This window comes from Pelodiscus sinensis, chromosome 21 (assembly GCF_052426305.1).
Source record: "Pelodiscus sinensis isolate ZL-2025 chromosome 21, ASM5242630v1, whole genome shotgun sequence".
NCBI lineage: Eukaryota > Metazoa > Chordata > Testudines > Trionychidae > Pelodiscus > Pelodiscus sinensis.
This window is the reverse complement of record NC_143072.1, coordinates 25,345,637-25,364,133: the sequence shown is the minus strand read 5'-3', so window position 1 is coordinate 25,364,133 and position 18,497 is coordinate 25,345,637. Positions and strand designations below refer to the sequence as shown.

Here is an 18,497-nt window from a genome sequence, read left to right as displayed (position 1 = left end):
GCGTTCTTCCTCGTGGAATTAGGTTTACCACCGTCGAAAGAAAAGCCGCATTCTTTCGATTTAATTTCGAAAGAACGTGGCTGCAGTCTAGACGCAGGTGAAGTTTTTTCGAAAAAAGGCTACTTTTTTCGAAAAAAACCCTGAGTCTGGACACAGTCTAAGGGACAGAGTGGAGGAGAGAGACAAATGCCAGAGGGCCAAGTGGAGACAATGAGGAAAAGGGCAGGAGGGGAAGTGTCAGTGAGAGGGGGGCAGGATGATGCTAGGAGAGGAGAGGGGAAGGGCTTTGGGGGGTAGAGGGGAGAAGGGGAGGTGCCGGGAGAAGGCTTGAAAGAAGGGGTGGGCATGAGGAAGGCAGGGATGGAGCAAGTCATGTGAGAGGGCACAGGGGAATGAGGGGAACGGGAGCAGAGGCTGGTGAGGGGGTGGGCATCAGAGAAAAAGAGGGCAAAGGAGGCAGGGGCAGTGAGGGAAGGGGGAGGCACCAGGAGGGTGCAGGGGTAAGAGAAGGGGCAAGTGCCAGGGGATTCTGGGGGTGAAGCAGAAGGGCAGACACCTGCAGGGGAGGGACCAGCACTAGTGGAGAGAGGCAGGGCAGGTGTGTAGTGGGAGGTGATGAAGAGGGGTAGCTCACATGATCAGCGTGGGGCTACTGGAGGAGTGGGCACGGGGGGAGAGAAGGGCTGGTGGAGGGGGGCAGGTCTCAGGAAGGCTGAGGACAGTGAGAAGGGCAGGAGTCAGGACAGCAGAAGTGGGTAAGGGGTTGGGGGTGGGGGGCAGCAGGCATCAGGGGAGCTGATGGAGCAAGGGGAGGAGATATGGCAGCAGAAGGAAAGGGTAGAGGCTTATAAGATACTTATTAATAACTTGGGTGCCACAGTGGCACATCCAAACAAACCACAAACTCAGTACTGGTGCACAACACAAAATGTATTGTGCTCATGGGAGGAAACTCTTAGAGGGGACACTTCCCCCAGCCTCTCCACCCCTCCTCGAGTTAATGTCACACACATTGGGTTAAAGGAATTGCAGGATAGTTGCATGGGGGAGAGGGGAGTTGCTGAGGGCCAAACTAATCCCTATTGGTAAGAGGATGGTGGGAAAAGTCCTTGGGAGGGAGTGTCACATGACATCTTTTATTTCTCGTCATGTGTCCAAATTGCCCCAAAAGTATTACCCCCAGAGGCGTGGCTAATGGGGGTCAGGGGGTGTGGCTAATGGAGGTCAAAGAGTACATTTTAAAAAAATTCTTTGAGCGCACACCTATGTTATTACTATTAACATTTGAAACAGCTCTTGAGAATTGGAGCCACTCTGGTAACTGAAGTGTTTTCACGTGCTACACCTTGCTTAATACATGCAGTAAGAAATTATTCTCCTCACGCCAACCATTCACGAGTCTGCCATTGCACTGGGAAGTCCTGGTGAATTAACTGAGAGTGACTGTTGAATCACCTATTCTACAAGCTAGAGCTGCAACCTTATGTGTATTTGTGAAAAGGTGGGATTCCCACCCTGCTTGGAATGATCAACATTTGCTGTGTAGGTTCAAAACTTCCCCCTTCTTGACATTTGGTTCTGTTAATAAGGTAATGCAGCCAACTCCCCAAACCCTGCCCTTCGGTGTGACTGCTCTTAGGACAGTTCAGCTTAGCCCAAGGCCTTACCTCTCTCCAGAGTGGATATTCCCAGGTGCTTTAATGAGCATCATATGCCACAGAGAGTCAGCCAGGCTTAATTAGCATATCCCTCCAGGGTTCCAGCACCTGCTAGAGGGCAGGTCAACAGAAGAACTTAGCTTACCTTGTCACTTGGCAGAAAGACTTTCTACCTGTAAGGGCTGAAATGAATGGTTCTGGGTTTTCCTCTGCTACAGCTGGTGTTGGTAAAATGTGTTCCTTAGGTACCGCCAATAATAGCTAAGCAAGTGCAGAGCCACATCAGCTCGGGTGCACTGTAGAAACTGGCAAACCAACCTGAGTAAAATACGTATGAAGATGTAATCTTCAGCGTCTGAGGGGATAGTCATATTCATCTGTAACTTTAAAAAAACTAGTAGTCCTGTAGCACCTTAAAGACTAACATATATTTATATAGAATTATGAGCTTTAGTGGGCAAAACCCACTTCCTCAGATGAGTGGAGAGAAAGAGTCTGAGATTTTATTTTAAAAGTGTTTCTTTGCTAGTGGTGTTTTTCCTGCTCCATGTAGTCCCTTGCTCATTTGGGATCTTAATATTTTGCCATTCAAGTAGATGCCTTTCTTACCTGCTAATGTTCTGCTTGGGAGTCAGAGAAGGGAGCTGAAAACTGCTGGAGCCTCTTACAGATCCTTATACTTTTGAAAACAAATTCACTCTCTCAGTTAACATGTCCTTGTCTTTTCCCTGTTCTTTGACCGACATTTATGGTGTTCTTCACTCTTCTGAAATCTCAACAGTTCAATGCAGAACAATGGAAGCTGGCTTGTAATCTGCCTCCTATTCTCTTTCCTGTCACTCCTGTGTGTGATTCTAACAATCCTGCCTTCTTGTAGGGGAGCGTTCTCTCCAGCAGTTGTAGGTGAAAGCCACTGACAGCAGCATAGGCTGAGCTCCCAGCATGCTTGGGTGGGAACCTGGACTTGTGTAATGTTCCCCTCAACAGAGGAAATTCTTTTGATCTTCCAGGCCTGCACACACAAGATCTCACGCTGGCTGTACCCTTTCAGGCAACAGCCCTTGGAGTTCACTGTTACCTCCACCCTTTTGATTAGTATCATCTTGTTAACCATGCAGCAGGGTTTTTTCAGCAAAATGGAAGTTGATTGTTGCCCCATGATTCAATCTGCACATGGGCTGTTAGTGCCTTGAACTTCCTTCTGTCATGGGCACTGAAACCAAGAAAAGAAAAATAAAGAGGAGTTGATATCAGGTCTGCACAGGGAGGACAAGGGCAGGGAGGAAAAAGCCACAGCCTCACTCCACTAATACCCACTCTGCCTGCTGACTTTGCCTTGTAATTACCTCTAGATTTTATAACTGTAGACAATAATGTTCCACGCTTTGCAGCTGAATTAGAGACTTCCTGAAAAACCATGTTGATGTCACAACCTTGTTTATGGAATGTCTCTTTGTAACTTGGGCTTTTGCACATACAAGTGCAGTTTGTAAATGCCTATCATTGAGTGCAAGTTGTGCATTTGCCCTCTTCTCTTCCCTTGATAAGCCTGTTTTCCACATCCCATTTGTGGACACCTGCCTCCCAAATGAGCCTCGCAGCTAGCATCCAGCTTTGAGCTTTTCCACTACACTGTGCCTTAAGCAAGACTGTGGCTGAAAAAGAGCACGCCGCAGCATACAGTGTTTAATTTCCTGGGGTGCCGTGTTGTTACGATGCACTGACTAGCAGGGTTTGTTCCTCGGGATCCTGTTCAAAACACACTGCTATAATTCTGCTCTTGCTGTATAAGTGATCAAATTGTGCCCAATGGCCTGTGTGTTTTGGGAGATGATGGTTATAAAGTGGGTGGAGTCAATGGATAGGTGTGCGTATGCATGCACAATTTGTTAGCTCTGCCTCTGTCTGCAGTTGCACATTTGGTTGACATCTATTTTAGAAGGGAATCTTGCCGTTTCATTGTTTAATTTTAAAATGACTTTCATATCCTCACTTCTTGCCCCTGCTGCTGGGTGAAAGGAAGGACAGTTAATGCTCTGATCTGGGGCTGAGGAGGTCTGGCTTCTTACCCATACCAAACCTGTCACAAACGCCTAGGGTGACTTTGTGCAAGTCATTTAATCTAGCTGTGCCTTGGCTCCTCAGTTGTCAAATGGTGATGATATTTTCCTCCCTTGTGAGGATACATTCTTTAGTGAAGTGCTCAGGTAATGACAGCAATGAATGCCATAGACAAGGTGACTAATAAATACTCTCTGTAGACTGGTTGGGTTTGGGAGAATTGTGTGGCACAGTTATGCTGCTATACCCAGTGTACCAAAACTCGAGGGAGCAAGTGTTGTGGTTTGGCTTGTTTATGGCTGAGCATGTTCAGCACTGGGGTTTTCTTGGTCAAGTTATATCTGTCACAGCTAAATATATCTTTGAGGACAAATACAAGCATTTCTTTTCCCTCGGGTGTGTGTGTGTGGCTGAGGGATAGGAAATTCTGTGGAGCAGGGAGTGGGGGGCTGGTTTCCCACTGAGCCCCATGCAATGGCAAAGAGACAGTAATGTGCTTCAGTCCAATGCAGTGAGTGTATTTTCAAACAGGGGGCCTTTACACGAGGTGCACATTGGCTTGGTTTCTCTCGCTCTGTCATTTTGCAGTTTGCCCTTTCTGCTTCTGAAGGCTGCCCAGAAGTCAACATGGAACAGAGATATGAGTGTTGTCAGGCAGTCCCTCCATATTGCATAGCTGAGTGATTGTTTAGACATTTAGCACCAAAAATAATGACGTGGCTCCCAGACCGAGGAGCACAGTTCATTCAGATGAGACTACAGTATCTGCTATTAATTTGTTAATATTAATGCCAGAGGATCCTGCCTTCTGATTATCGCTGACTGGGAAAGGTATCAGAAGCCTCATAGCACATCAAATAATAAGCATGGAAAAGCACTGATGCCCGTGGTCACCAGTTGGTCCCCAGATAAGGTGGGATTGGCAAATCAGACTGGACACATTAAATAATGACCTTGTGTTTTCCTTGGTCTGTACACTGCCACCACGGTCCCAAGACCCAGAGCTTGAGACCACCTGCTCTGTAGTGAAAGCAGTTGGACTGACAATGATCTGGAAATAACCTTTGAGGGAGAGTTTACACGTGGCGCATCACTGGTTTCCTTTGGGGCGGTGCAGGGTATCTAGAATGAGGGTTTCAGGGGAAAGGGGGGAGGCTGGCTCAGTGAGGGCAGAGCTATGCATAGACAGCCACTAAAGTTAGGATCTGATTGTAAACAGCTGTCTAAAATAAACCCTCCCTAGCTTTCTTTTTTTAAGGAGACTGCTGTTGTATCACTGTCACTCACACCCTGGGCTCACATCACAGTGGAAAAAACCCATCCATGATCCCTGAGATGGACCCAAACTAGTACCCTAGGGCTGAATGGTTTAGGATGCAGAGCCAGAGAAGAATTTTGAAAATAGCCCTGCCTTTACAGTGGACCAAACCGACACCCTAGTGCTGAACATCCTCTAACTTGGATGTGTTTGAAATCCAGATTTGGTTCTAATTTGTATCCTTGAATCCTAGGGGACCCGCTCTACCTGATCCTTGTCTGTAAAGATCACTTGCCTCTTCCTCTCTGCACACACTAACGCTCACTCACTCCATAGGACTTTAGGACGAGGAGAGTCCCCAGACATTTTTCAGCCCCTTGCCCTTATTCATTTTCTTCTAACCTAGGAGTTGATGGGTGCTTCTGCCTGGTGAGATCTGATCATGGTAGGCACTCTCTCCATTACCCTGTGCTATCTCCACAGGGGTCTCAGCCCTTGACAATATGGGGAGCTCTGGAACTGGATTCCTGGCCTCCTCCAACCCTGCATGTTAGATGATGACAGAATCTCGGTTTTAGTGTAAAAATCCCACTCTCCCACTTTGCACCTTTTCAAGGCAGTGGTAGAAATAAGGGAAGTGCGTCTCGGGGTGAGGCTGCTGGGTAGGAGATGCTCAATGTGAAATAAAAGAGCTTTGTGGGTGCAGCTTCTATAATTTTTCTTTCCAAGGTCCCACAGAAAATATCTCCTTTTGGGGCTTGCCTTGTTATCTTTTCTGCAATACACATGCTGCATGCTTCAGTCGATCAGATTCCCCAGACTAGAGGGGGGCTTATCATATGATCTACCAATGTACACATCTGCTCTGAGAGCTGATGGAGCGAGGAACCCTTCCCTGCTTTCTGAAAGGCACAGGCACCCTGCACAGCTCTGAATTCAGGTACAAATGGCCTGCCTGGAAGAACTCCTCCTGGTATGATGGAAATGTAGCATTTCTCTTTCCCTGAAGTGAGTGAGTGTGTGTGTGTGCGTGTGCATACGTGTGTGTGTGCTGAATGCCAAAGTGCTGGTAAAGCCAGCTTGCTTCCGTATGTGAATCATTTCTCAAGCAGCTTTCTGTGTCTCGTTGCAATGTGGTTTTCCTCTCAGGGAAGCACTGAAACCCTGCATTCTCAATCTGGCTTGCACATGCTGTCAGAGGCTAACAGGAGACAGTTTTCCTTTTAATAGAAGGAGGAGAAAAAGCTTTCACGGTAAGTATTTAATCTTCTCTTTTTTTGTAAGGTGGGAATTGGATTCTCTCTAGTGGGGGTTAGCGGACAGAGGTGCATTCTTGCAGCATGCGGACCTGCCTTGCTGAACAACACCTGGATGTAATGTCTGACTCTCTAGATTGGATAAAGCACTAGAAAATGCTCTGTAAGGAATGGCAGGGAGCTGGGCTGGATCGCCTATTAGACATTAACGATAGAAAATGATCCTATGAGAACTGGCTACTGGGTCTGCTTAGCTGCATGGAGTTAAGCTAGTGACTGATGGGCTGAAGCTGTCACTATGCTTGCCTTGGCTCGCTCCTCTCCCTGTTGGTGTGCAGGGTGGAATGGGAGCACAGCCCTGCTGTTGAGATTCGCTGGTCACGAAGGAACCAGGCTGCTGTGCAAGCCGCTTTGGTCTGCAAAGGCGAGGAGTACAAATGTTGGGGAGCATGGCCAGATCTGTGCTCTCTCAGCCATCATGAAAGGGGGCTGCTGAGAGCCTCAGGAGGGAGCTCCAGTTTCAACAGTTTAGTAATTGCCCATAAAAATGTGCTTTGGGGTGAATCTTGATGGTAATAGCAGTTGTGACAATACACAGCACTTGTACAGACCATTACAGCTTTGCAGAGCTGTACAAATGCTAATTAAGCCCAGTGTTTATAATGGAGCATTACTGACAGCCCTGGAAGGGAAACGGGGACTCTTCCCCTCATCAGTACAATCTAATGCTCTCTCTCCATGTCACCCCTTCACATGGGTTGCTGTGGGAGTGCTGCCTCTGTCCCTACAAACTCTTATTCTGTTGCCAGTCTGAGTCTGGGCTGAAAAGGGGACGTGTGATTGATTTAAATCCGTTTTTCTCCTGTGGTGTGATTCTGCTCATTACGTGAGAGAGCCTACCCTGTCCTGGGTAGCCCCTGGACTCCACTGTGTGGTTCTATGGATTTCACAGCTCCCCCGTGATCTGCACGCCATAGCTTGCAAACCATTGGATTCAAACAGCAGAGTCATTCAGCTTTGTTCAGCTCCGTCTACATGCGGAATGAATCATTTGAAAATGCAGAAGTCTACTCATTTCTCTTGCAGTTTTAGAGTTCACATATGGCTTCCTCTCCAGTGAAACCTTTCTGCTAGGAGTTCACAACACTGACAACTAACAGTTAGAAGTTCAAAAGGTCCCAGTTAAGTAACAGGCTACTGGGCACATTTGCAGAGCACAATCTCTCCGAACAGGGCAACTTTCGGAAATCATTGATTGACGTCATCGCAGTGAGGTCTGTGTGTAAAATAGAGATATACAGAGGAGCTGTGGATTGTGAGCATCCATTCATAGTGTGTGAGAGAACAGGACTTCCTTTTTAATTTTTGTTTGGCTTTTTCGTGGGGATCCTCACCAAGATACATGAACATCTGTTATATATCGGAGTTTATCACCCCAAGACTCCTTCTGCAGAGGACCAGTATTATCTTCATTTTATAGAAGGCAAACAAAGGCTCAAACAATTCTAAGACTTGCCCAAGGTAACATAGGAAGTCTGTGGCAGAGCTGGGAATAGAGTGAAGATCTGAATCACAATCCATTGTCATGACTACAAATCACCTGCCCTTTGTCATGTCTCAGTTATGTGGTGGGAGAGCTTGTCAGGCATTTGTGTGGCTGTGTTTCTCTTCCAACCTAGGGAAGGTGTTCTTCGGCCATTCTTTCAGTCCCTTATAGGCCCATCTTCCTGTACTCTGCAGGAAGGTGTAAGGGTAGAACATTATCAAGCAAAGCCCCTGTAATTACTCTTCCTCTCTTTAGGAGTTACATAGCTGTGCCCCATGTAAAGTAGAGCATCTGTGGATTGGTAATTCAGGCAGTGTTAACCCTGAGTGTCTCATCTCCCACTTTCTCCAGTCAAGATTTACAGGAGCCTGCTACTTTCAGATGGCCATAGGCCCTTGTTCTCAAAATGTACTTGCATTATACCACACCAAGGTTAAACCCATCTGCTCGGAACCACCTCCCTGCCCTGGGTAGCTTCACTTTTTTTTATGGTTAAAGCCTGATTTGTAAACTCCCAAGAGTGAGGACATTCAGAACAAAGGCTCAACCTCCATCTTTTCTTCACCCTCCTGTGTCCTGAGTCTCAAAGTAGTGACTGGGACACCTGTCGCCTGGATGCTATGAGCCGAGAAGATGAGCTAATTTCAGCTGTAAAGACAGATTCTCCTGATTTCTGTAGAGTGAGATCGCTCCCTGAATGTAGTGTTGGTGTGTTTTGATGAAATTTAGCATTACTTGCATAGCCTTTATATATGCACAGACATTCTGTGTCCCTCCGCACACATTCACACCCAAATCACATTCTCAACCCCCCGTCCTGTGCTTATCTCCTTCTTCAACCACTCACCCTCCCACAATTGGACCTTGTCTTTAAGAACATAAGAACGGCCATAGTGGATCAGACCCAATGTCCATCTAGTCCAGTATCCTGTCTTCTGACAGTGGCCAATGCCAGATGCCCCAGAGAGAGTGAACAGAACAGGGAATCATCAAGTGGTCCCTCTCCTGTCAACCATTTCCAGCCTCTGACAAACGGAGGCTAGGGACACCATTCCTGCCCATCCTGGCTAATCGCCATTGATGGACCTAACCTCTATGAATTTATCTAGTTCTTTCTTGAACCCTGTTAAAGTTCTGGTCTTCACAACATCCTCTGGCAAGGAGTTCCACAGGTTGACTGTGCGCTGCATGAAGGGCTCCAGAATAGTTTCACTGGTCGAGAGTTAATGGTTAACCAGTAAGCATCACACTTACTAGGTGATGCTTATCAGTTATGGTTAACTGGTGGGCTGGAGCACCAGTTAACTGTAACTACCCATCCAGAGCAGCGGGCCTGGTCTGGCAAGAGCAGCCCCTGTGGCGGAGGGGCCAGGTGCACCACGTTGCATGTGGGGGGGCTGCTTTAACTCAGCCAGGCTGGAGCAGCTCCCCACTCACCCCCATTCAAGCCATTAACTTGTTAAACACAACATTTAATGGTTAATTAATTAAATGGGATTTTACATCCCTACTCAGGTGGCTCCATGAGATACTGTGCAGGGGAAGGGAGAGTAGTGGGCTTTGTGGAGGGGCTCTTTACCTTGCAGAGCAAGGATGGCATGAGTAAAGGGGATTCTTGGAGCCCGGAGGGTAGCTTTTTTTGTTTGCTTCTGAAGGTGTAGGGCTCTTTTGAGGCTTTCAGTAATTATAGCGATAAGCCCAGTATAAAAGGCGAATAGATAGTAACTTCCAAACACCTGTCAGGGATGGTCTAGATTGGTGGTAGGCAACCCGCGGCCCATGGGCTGCCTGTGACCTAGCAAGGTAAGCTGCTGGCAGGCCGGGAGAAATTTGTTTATGGTGAGCATCTGCAGGCACACCCCCAGCAGCTCCCAATGGCCACAGTTCAATGGGAGCTGCGGGCCACAGGGACATGCTGGCCGCCATTCCCCACATCTCCCATTGGCCGGGACCAGTGAGCCACTTCTTGAGACGTCCCTTCCAGCCCTGTGATCCTGTGATTCCAAGAAGGAAAGAAGTCCTTGTACAACCGACACAGGATTTTACACGTAACCTCAGTAGCTATGTGAGAGCCACTGCAGGATGATCTCTTAAGCACAGGGTTGGGCATTTTAGTTTTGACTCTGCCACTGATTTGTGATCTTGGGCAGTGCCCTAGCCACTGCATAGTTTTGGTTGCAAAGATATATTATCCTAGTATATTTTTCTGGACTGTTGAAAGTAAAGTACCTTGCTTGGGGCATGCAATAGACAAGGCCTCCTTTTTTCTATAACTTGTAGTCTAGGCATGAAAATTTTCAAGTAATGTCTAGTCTCTTGGTATCTCATTAACAAAGACTGAGTATCCAGCATTAAAAGTTATGAGAAATTGAGTCTGCTGAGAATTGAATCTGCTCTGGGCCATTGGAACGAGCTGCTCAGTGGAAGGGGTAGGGATTTAAGGTTCATCCTCTGTCCTAGGGCCCAGTAAGAACACGCAGAGCATTCGTGATAAGCTGTCATTGCACTGGGCACATCCCCAGTGTTTTTAAATGCAACCCTGATGTGAGGGAAGCTTCAAACACACAAAACCACAGCCAGAATTTCCACTAGGGAGAATTACAGATGAGGGTTGCCCAGAGACAGCCAAAGGGATGCTAGAAACAGGGCTGGAGATCAGAAACTACAGAAAAGGGCCACAGGAGATTACATGGTTTGTCCTTATGCAAGAACAGGTGACTGTCTCTGCAGCAGAGGACATAGCAGATGTACAACTGATGCGGCCTGAACTAGAAGGGATTGGGATTGTAGAGGAGCAGTTAAAATGAGGCTAAGAGAGTAAAAGAAGGTTTGGGTTTTAATGACATGCTCGGTCTGATTTTAAACCATTTTCCCTGTACAGTTAACCTCCAGATCAGCAGCTGCCATATTGGACATTCAATTTCTCTGCTTTGTGACTCTGGCTTGATTCCTGGTATCAGCTAAGAAATCAAGATGAGTCATATGAAAGCATCTGTCAAGGCTACAAATTGTGGTTTCAAGTGGGTTGTTAAGAAAGATTGAAAAAATAGTCTATCTTGACTCCCTTGGCTACGCTGCCGCATAGCTTCCTACACTCCAGTAGGAAATCCTTGACAATTTACTGAGCTTGTTAGGTCTTTTTGTTCCAGTTGATGGTTATCTTGAGAATAGCACAATTTGATTGGTATAGAGCAGCGGTTCCCAACCTTTTCCAGATGGGGACCCATTTTGACACTTCAGGAAGACTTGGTGACCCAAGGCAATTCAAAAACGGGGGGAGGAGGGAGTAATGGCGACCCATAGGTTGGAAAACCCTGGTATAGAGGGACAGTACAATGTAGAGGAACAGCAATATAAAGCTGGCTCAAATGTTATATGCCAACACCTCCAACAACATTCTTACCTTGATTTCAAGCCAATGTTCTATGTTGATTCTGGAGCAGCCTTAGTGAAATAAATAAACTTCAGAAATATGAGACTTGAGATTGATTTAAACTTACAAAACTCAGAGAACTCTTTCCTTTATGAATCTCATCTGAAAGTCAAGTATTAATGGCCTCACAATTCAGAAATACAGTTTCCAGTGAAGCTGCCATCAGATATATTATTCCACAGATCTAGTAATGAGATTGCTTTTCCAAAGGCACTTGAATGACCCTGGTTAAATTAACTGCCCTCTTGACTAATTATTGGTGCACAAAGGCATGAGACTTGAGACCTGGATTCCCACAAATCTAGGGTTTGGTGTAAAAGAATAAATCCCTAGCATCAAACTGACTTCTCCATTAACCCTAAAAGCTCAGGTATTTCTATGCAATATGTCTTCTTGGAGTGCTTAAATATTTTATTAACTGATTATTTGTATAGCTACCAGATCTTGCACTAGGCATTTAAACTGCACAAATGTGGTCTGTCCTTCATTGTCCAATCAACTTTCTTTTTTATCTAGGCCATTGTATAACTGGTCATAAACTTCAGTGGATTATGTTTTCTAGAGCCTTTTCTACAGGACTGACTGGCAGCTCACCCCTTTATGGGCAGTATTATTGATGTAAAAACAGTAATTAAGCTTTATATAAGGGAGGAAGGATGTTCTTATGCATTAAAACAGAGGTGGGAGCTCTTACCTGGGTTTTATCCCTGACTACCTGTGTGATTTTGACCAAGTCTTTTTACAGCGGGAGAAAGTGGGTAAAGTGGGGATAGTAATTTTGCCCTCAGAGGGGTGGAAAGGGGTTTTATCAATATAGTATATAATGAGTGATTGAACCAAAATTAGGTGCCTTGATATACATTTCAGAATAAAATTCCAAGTATAGTGGACAGTGTGTTCCACCCACTGTAAAATAATTTCACACCACTTGATCAAATAGCTCCCACAACAGACAAAATCTTCCTTACCTCCATCCTAATGTCCGGTAGAAAATATGGGTCCTACCACGTGCCATTAAAATGGATCCGGGATAGAATTCCGAGTACCCTGTCCAGAGAATAATACCCTGTCAGGCCCCACTTCCTGGAGCTCTCAAGGAAGTTTCAGCTGATCTCTGCAGCAGAGCAGTGCAGGCAGAGATGCCTTTCAGATGACCAGGGCATCAGCCATTACGTTTAACATTAAAACCAAGCTTTTGAGTTCCACCTAGAAATTTACTAGTAGCCAGCGCAGCTCTCAGTGCATTGGTGTGATATGCTCCTGGCATGAACTCCATTTAGTGCAGAATGCAGCCACCCACTTATTATCATCAGCTCAAGGTGTAGCTCTACACAGAGTATCCTTCAGTAATCTAATTCTTGCTCTTCAGACACCCTGTCTGGCTGATGCAAAGAGAGGTTTGGATGGGCTCTATAGAAAGCTGGGCTTCAGCCCTCCTCACCTGAGGAAGGGTCATGATGTAATATGGAGGAGGTGGCTAGCAGGGCCGGGCCTAACCAATTGGCAGCCCCAGGCAACCACCTGGCTCACCTGTAGGGTTGCCAGATGTTTTTTTTTTTAAATACCAGATAAAAATTTGTCAAGTGAAGAAAAAAGGGGGGGTTGGGGGGGTCAGGGAGTAACCAGGGAAACCTGGGGGGGAGGATTTGGGAGGTCGGGCCGAAATGCAGTAGCATAGAGTAGGGCTAGGGAACCTTTTTTGGGTCGGAGGCCACTGACCCATAGAAAAATCAGTCTGGGGCCACTCACAAGTGGAAAAAAAACAACCCTCACTGATGTGTCCCCGACTGAGAAGCAGAAAGACACTTGCTGTATTCCCCTTGCACACCGGAGCCTGGGGGACCTAGACTAAGTAGATTTTGTGTGCTCCAGCCCCGCAGTGGGGCAATGGGGGAACTAGAGTGCCAGCATGAGATCCCCAATGGTATGGGGGTGGGCCTGAGCCTGGAGGGACAGATCTGGCCTCTGGGCCTGCGGTTCCCCACCCCTGGTGTAGAGGCCTCCTTCAGGGGAATGAACGGGGGCTGAGCTCTGAAACATGGACTCCCATGATGAGAAGGAAAGCCAGGGAATTAAATTATCAATGCATCAGCAACGTTTGCTTGACTACATTCTGTGTTGGGAGAGTGCCCAAAGATTGCTTTTCCTGCTGCCTTTTCTCTCCTTTTACTCTCTGTAGACCAACAGCCTAAAGATCAAACCGCAATCTCTCTGGGGTCCCTGTGGAAGAAAGTGCTGACATTTATCGAGCAAACAGGAGACTTGTTTTTATTCATGCATCTGAAGCCACTGGGAGCCATTACCTGTTGAGAGCTTATCTTCCCAGACACAGAAACACATGGCTTAGAGTTTTGTGCACAAATAGGTGTCGGACAATATCTCCTCTGATAAAGTAATAATCAGTTGCATGTATATAGCATTTTTCATCAGAGGAAATAAAAAGTGGATAAGTATTAGGGAAATACACAGGGTGAGTGATTTGCCCAAAGTTATATAGCAAGTCCCTGGCAGAGCTGAGATTAGAACCAGTATCTTCTGACTGACTTGCACTTTAACCTCTAGACTAGACTACTTCGTTTCCTGTAAAAAGCTAGGTGTGCCTTGATAGTGCAGTGAGATTGCAGTGTGTTGGCCTTTACATTGTAACTAGCTAAGGAGGGATGCATAATTGCTGCCCTTAGTCCATATCTATCAACTCTTCGTCCTCCGCTTCTGACCCAAAGCCACATGAAAAAGGCAGACTTAATGGTTGTATTGCTCCTTGAAAAGCTGGCACCCTGGGTCTGTCTTTGGGACAAAAAGACACTGCAAAGCGGCAGCTCCACACCGATCCTCTTCAGACAATCTGGACTTTCCCCAGTATTGGCAGTTTATATTCAGTGATATTCATATTATATTCTTGGGTTTCAGTATAATTTCAAACCCATCTCTGAACTTCATAGAACTTCTTCTTTTATCTTCTCATTAAAAATAGCTTTTAAATGTGCTGTAACTCCTGATTGTTTATCCATAACACAAAACTCAGGATTTGAGCCTCCTGGATAATGGTTCCCCCTATCCTGTCTATAACCTTTCACTTTTGATGGCCAAAGGGCCTTTAGCCACGGTAGACTGGCTAAATAGGCTTTTCTAAGGCATGTGCCAGTGCTTAGGCACTAGAGAAGTTCTAGGATGTGACAGCTGCACTCCTCTGGATAATTATATTTACTTCTGTGTCACACCCTAGTTCTACCATTTTGGGGCTTAGGAGTGCCCCTCCCCCTCCCCCCCCCCCCCCCCCACACACTTCTGTTCTGCTGTAGGATATGCATCTGCATTCAAGGAACATAGAATCATAGAACTGGAAGGGACCTCGAGAGGTCATCGAGTCCAGCCCCCCGCCCTCAAGGCAGGACCAAGCTCCGTCTACACCATCCCTGACAGATGTCTATCTAACCTGTTCTTAAATATCTCCAGACAGGGAGATTCCACCACCTCCCTTGGCAATTTATTCCAATATTTGACCACCCGACAGTTAGGAATTTTTTCCTAATGTCCAATCTAAACCTCCCCTGCTGCACTTTAAGCCCATTACTCCTTGTCCTGTCCTCAGAAACCAAGAGGAACAAATTTTCTCCTTCCTCCTTGTGGCACCCTTTTAGATATTTGAAAACCGCTATCATGTCCCCCCTTAATCTTCTTTTTTCCAAACTAAACAAGCCCAGTTCATGAAGCCTGGCTTCATAGGTCATGTTCTCTAGACCTTTAATCATTCTTGTCGCTCTTCTCTGCACCCTTTCCAATTTCTCCACATCTTTCTTGAAATGTGGCGCCCAGAACTGGACACAGTACTCCAGCTGAGGCCTAACTAGTGCAGAGTAGAGCGGCAGAATGACTTCACGAGTTTTGCTTACAACACACCTGTTGATACAACCTAGAATCATATTTGCTTTTTTTGCAACAGCATCACACTGTTGACTCATATTCAACTTGTGGTCCACTATGACCCCTAGATCCCTTTCCGCCATGCTCCTTCCTAGACAGTCGCTTCCCATCTTGTATGTATGGAACTGATTGTTCCTTCCTAAGTGGAGCAATTTGCATTTCTCTTTATTAAACCTCATCCTGTTTACCTCTGACCATTTCTCTAACTTGCTAAGGTCATTTTGAATTATGACCCTATCCTCCACTTATGTTCCCAACGCTGGGATGCAAAACCTTTCCGAGGTCCTATTGCCCATTGAAAGAGACATATGCAGTACAGGCTGTCCTTGCCCATCCTGTTCTCTGCTGTGTGAGGGGAGTACTAGCAGCAGTGACTTTTCCACATTCATATTCCATTTCCTGACAGGTTGCAGATACTGTGTGTAGCTAATTCGAGTGCCTTGCCTTGCCTTTCATTGTGGACTGTGGCAAATGAGCAGCATGGAAAGGCTCATTATCTCCTTGAGGTTTCCCTGTGTTCCTGCTGCCCACGCCTTTCAGGGCAGCATTTTCAATCTGACTCAGAAGGTTGTCCTTGGAGGAAATGAAAGGCTGATGTCAGCTCTTCAGCTAGATTTCCTGCTCTGACCAAGGAACAGTGGGGCTTTCCTGTTCTGTTGCTTGGTAATTTGTTATTTTGTGCTGTTCTTCAAGCAGTTCCTTTAAAATTCTAACTTGTGTCATGCAGGAGTGAAAGCAAATTAATATGAGGGGCAGATGCACAATAGGCTTTTTGTTTCAAGTGAATGTAAGCCTTGTGGAAGATGTTGGACTGAAGCCCCCCACAAATTGAAATCCTTTTTACCCACTGCATAGGTTCAGGTTGTATAGGACAAGCTACACCTATGATACGCCTTGCCAAGTATCTCCTGCCTGCTCTGGAGAACCAGTAAGTGGGAACCTATTTCATTTTTGGCCTTTCTGAAAGGTACTGCAAAGTATCCTGATGGATCTAGTGACGTGGAGCTTTAGCCACTGAGCTGAGACAACCAGTCCACTTTATGTAGTGCACCACACAGACACAGAATTGTTTTGAGTGTTGTTTGCTGCAGACCTGGGTTGGATTTGAGCCTCTAAACTAGAAGGCTGTGTCTACACTGGCATGAATTTCCGGAAATGCTTAAAACGCAATACTATTCTGTTTTCAGTTTTTCCGGAAAAGGAGCGTCTACATTGGCAGGCTGCTTTTCCGGAAAAGCCCTTTTTCCGGAAAAGCGTCTGTGGCCAATGTAGACGAGCTTTTCCGGAAAAGAGCCCCCATCGCCATTTTCATGATCGGGGCTTTTTTTCCGGAAAAGACTACTGGGCTGTCTACAGTGTTCCGGAATAAGGACTTATGCCCGAGTGGGAGCAGAATAGTTTTTCCGGAATAGCAGCTGATTTTGTACAGTAGAGCATTGTTGCTTTTCTGGAAATTCAAGGGCCAGTGTAGACAGCTCGCAGCTTATTCCGGAAAAGCGGCTGATTTTCCGGAATAAGTGGCCCAGTGTAGACACAGCCGAAGTGAAAGGCTCAAAGCCCCTTCCCAATAACTGGTGTCATCGAGTTCTTCATCTGTCCAAAAGTTTATGTGCTTGACCTCTCCTGGTTCTAGTAACTGCAGTGTGCTAATGGGAATTTTGGTGCTGGTTTCAGAATTCCCCCATGCAAAAGCAATTGCTGCACACACAGAAAGATTCCAAAATATATTCAACAAGTGCTGTGATCAAAACCTGGAATCTATCTTGGTTTATGCACCACGCAGGGGCGGCCCTAGACTAGCTGCCAGCCACTGGCGCCCTAGGCGAACCATGCAATCGGCGCCCCCACCTCCAAACTCTTCAATGATTTGCGCCACCATTTGGCGTCCCATTTAACTTGGTGCCATAGGCAACCGCCTAGTTCGCCTATATGGACGAGCTGCCCCTGTACATCAGGAATGGAGTCTGTATAGTAAGTTCAATCCATCCCTGCTCAGAGGCATGGTTATAGTTCAGTGAACTAAGATCTCAGTGCGTGTGACCGACCGGGCCGGATCTGGGCACTGCTGAGGGCATCCGCTTAGGGCAAATTGCTCAAAACCTGGGCTCCTTACAGCCCCTGACTGGAGGCCCTCCCCAAATAGGCCACAAACCGGTCACACCGAGCAAAACCCCTCAGACAGCCTAGCTCTCCCTGTGCCACAATCAGCCCTGGGCCTAACACACAGGTGAGGGGTCATAGAACCCAATCCCACCTACCCCGAACGGGGGTTCTCCCAGTCCCAAAAGACCAGCCATAGTTCCCAGTCAATTTACAATTTGGATCTTACCCGCAAGATCACGCTGAGCCAGTCCTTTAGAATCTAAAATCTAAAGGTTTATTAATAAAAGAAAGAAAAGCATGAGAGTGAGGTTGTTAAGAATACATTACATGCACCGAATCACCAAGTTCTCAATACAGGCTCTTAGCAGAGATGTTATAAACTGCTATCTTAAATGTCTCTGGTGTACATCCTATGTCAGGATGGGTCCACGATTCTTCCCGGCTCTCTGTCCCTCGCAAGGCTGCATCTGGGATCAGGAGCAGAATTGGAGACAAGATGGAGTTCGCCTCATGGTATTTTATATCCCTCCTGGCGTCCTCCTGGCTAGAGCAGGTCACATGGTCGAGTGACCTACCTCTGTTTCACATGCTGGCAGCCATTATGCCCTGGCTACTTTGCAGGTATCCAGATTTCCAGACGCATTACTCAGGTGTGTAGTAGGCTCTCTGAGAGCCTTATCCCTGGAGCCTTGCTAATTAGCATAGTCACTGATTGGACATTCCTTCCCGTTGCTCTGTCTCGGACAGAGAATCTTTCAGCATAAGCACAAAGTACATATTTATAACTCCACATACAGATATCATACAAGTACATGAATAGCCTATACTGAATCAGTAGAACATAAGCTTTCATTTGACACCTCACATGGCCCCCTTTGTACATACTTTGGGGAAAACACCCCCCCCCCATGGGTGCAGCAGTGATCTTTAAAATTCAATAACGTGACCGTGCGTATAGAATGTGCTTGATGGATTATTCTCCTGCTGCTCCTGTCGCACATTCTTAGCGACAGTTATGCACTAATCCTCTAGTTTCCTTCCTGAATAAAGAGGGGCCCTCAGGATCAACATGACCATATAATCTCCACTTGTGTGTTTTAGCTACAGCTCAGTGACTCTCCGTTTTTTTGGGGTTTTTTTTTTTTTAGAAATGAAGGAAGGTGATATCTCTGTTTTGCCCCGGGTTATGTACAAGATAGGGGCTGTAGGTTTGTTCTTAAGTTGAATCTGTATGTAAGTCGGAACTGGCGTCCAGATT

At 46.3% G+C, this 18,497-nt stretch overlaps 1 protein-coding gene across 3 annotated transcripts in view; it reads left to right on the top strand.

The window, feature by feature from the left end:
- The window catches only part of SPECC1 (sperm antigen with calponin homology and coiled-coil domains 1), a 174,298-nt gene that overhangs the window by 17,871 nt on the left and 137,930 nt on the right, over positions 1 to 18,497 (top strand). The window contains exon 1 of one of the 3 annotated variants that reach the window (XM_089772142.1): positions 6,071 to 6,230. The exons of 1 other annotated variant lie outside the window; for it this stretch is intronic. The gene's annotated coding sequence lies outside the window, so the exon portion shown is untranslated. Of the gene's footprint in view, positions 1 to 6,070; positions 6,231 to 16,046; positions 16,065 to 18,497 lie in introns of those variants that run through there. One more of the 3 variants, XM_089772144.1, reaches the window with a different exon arrangement.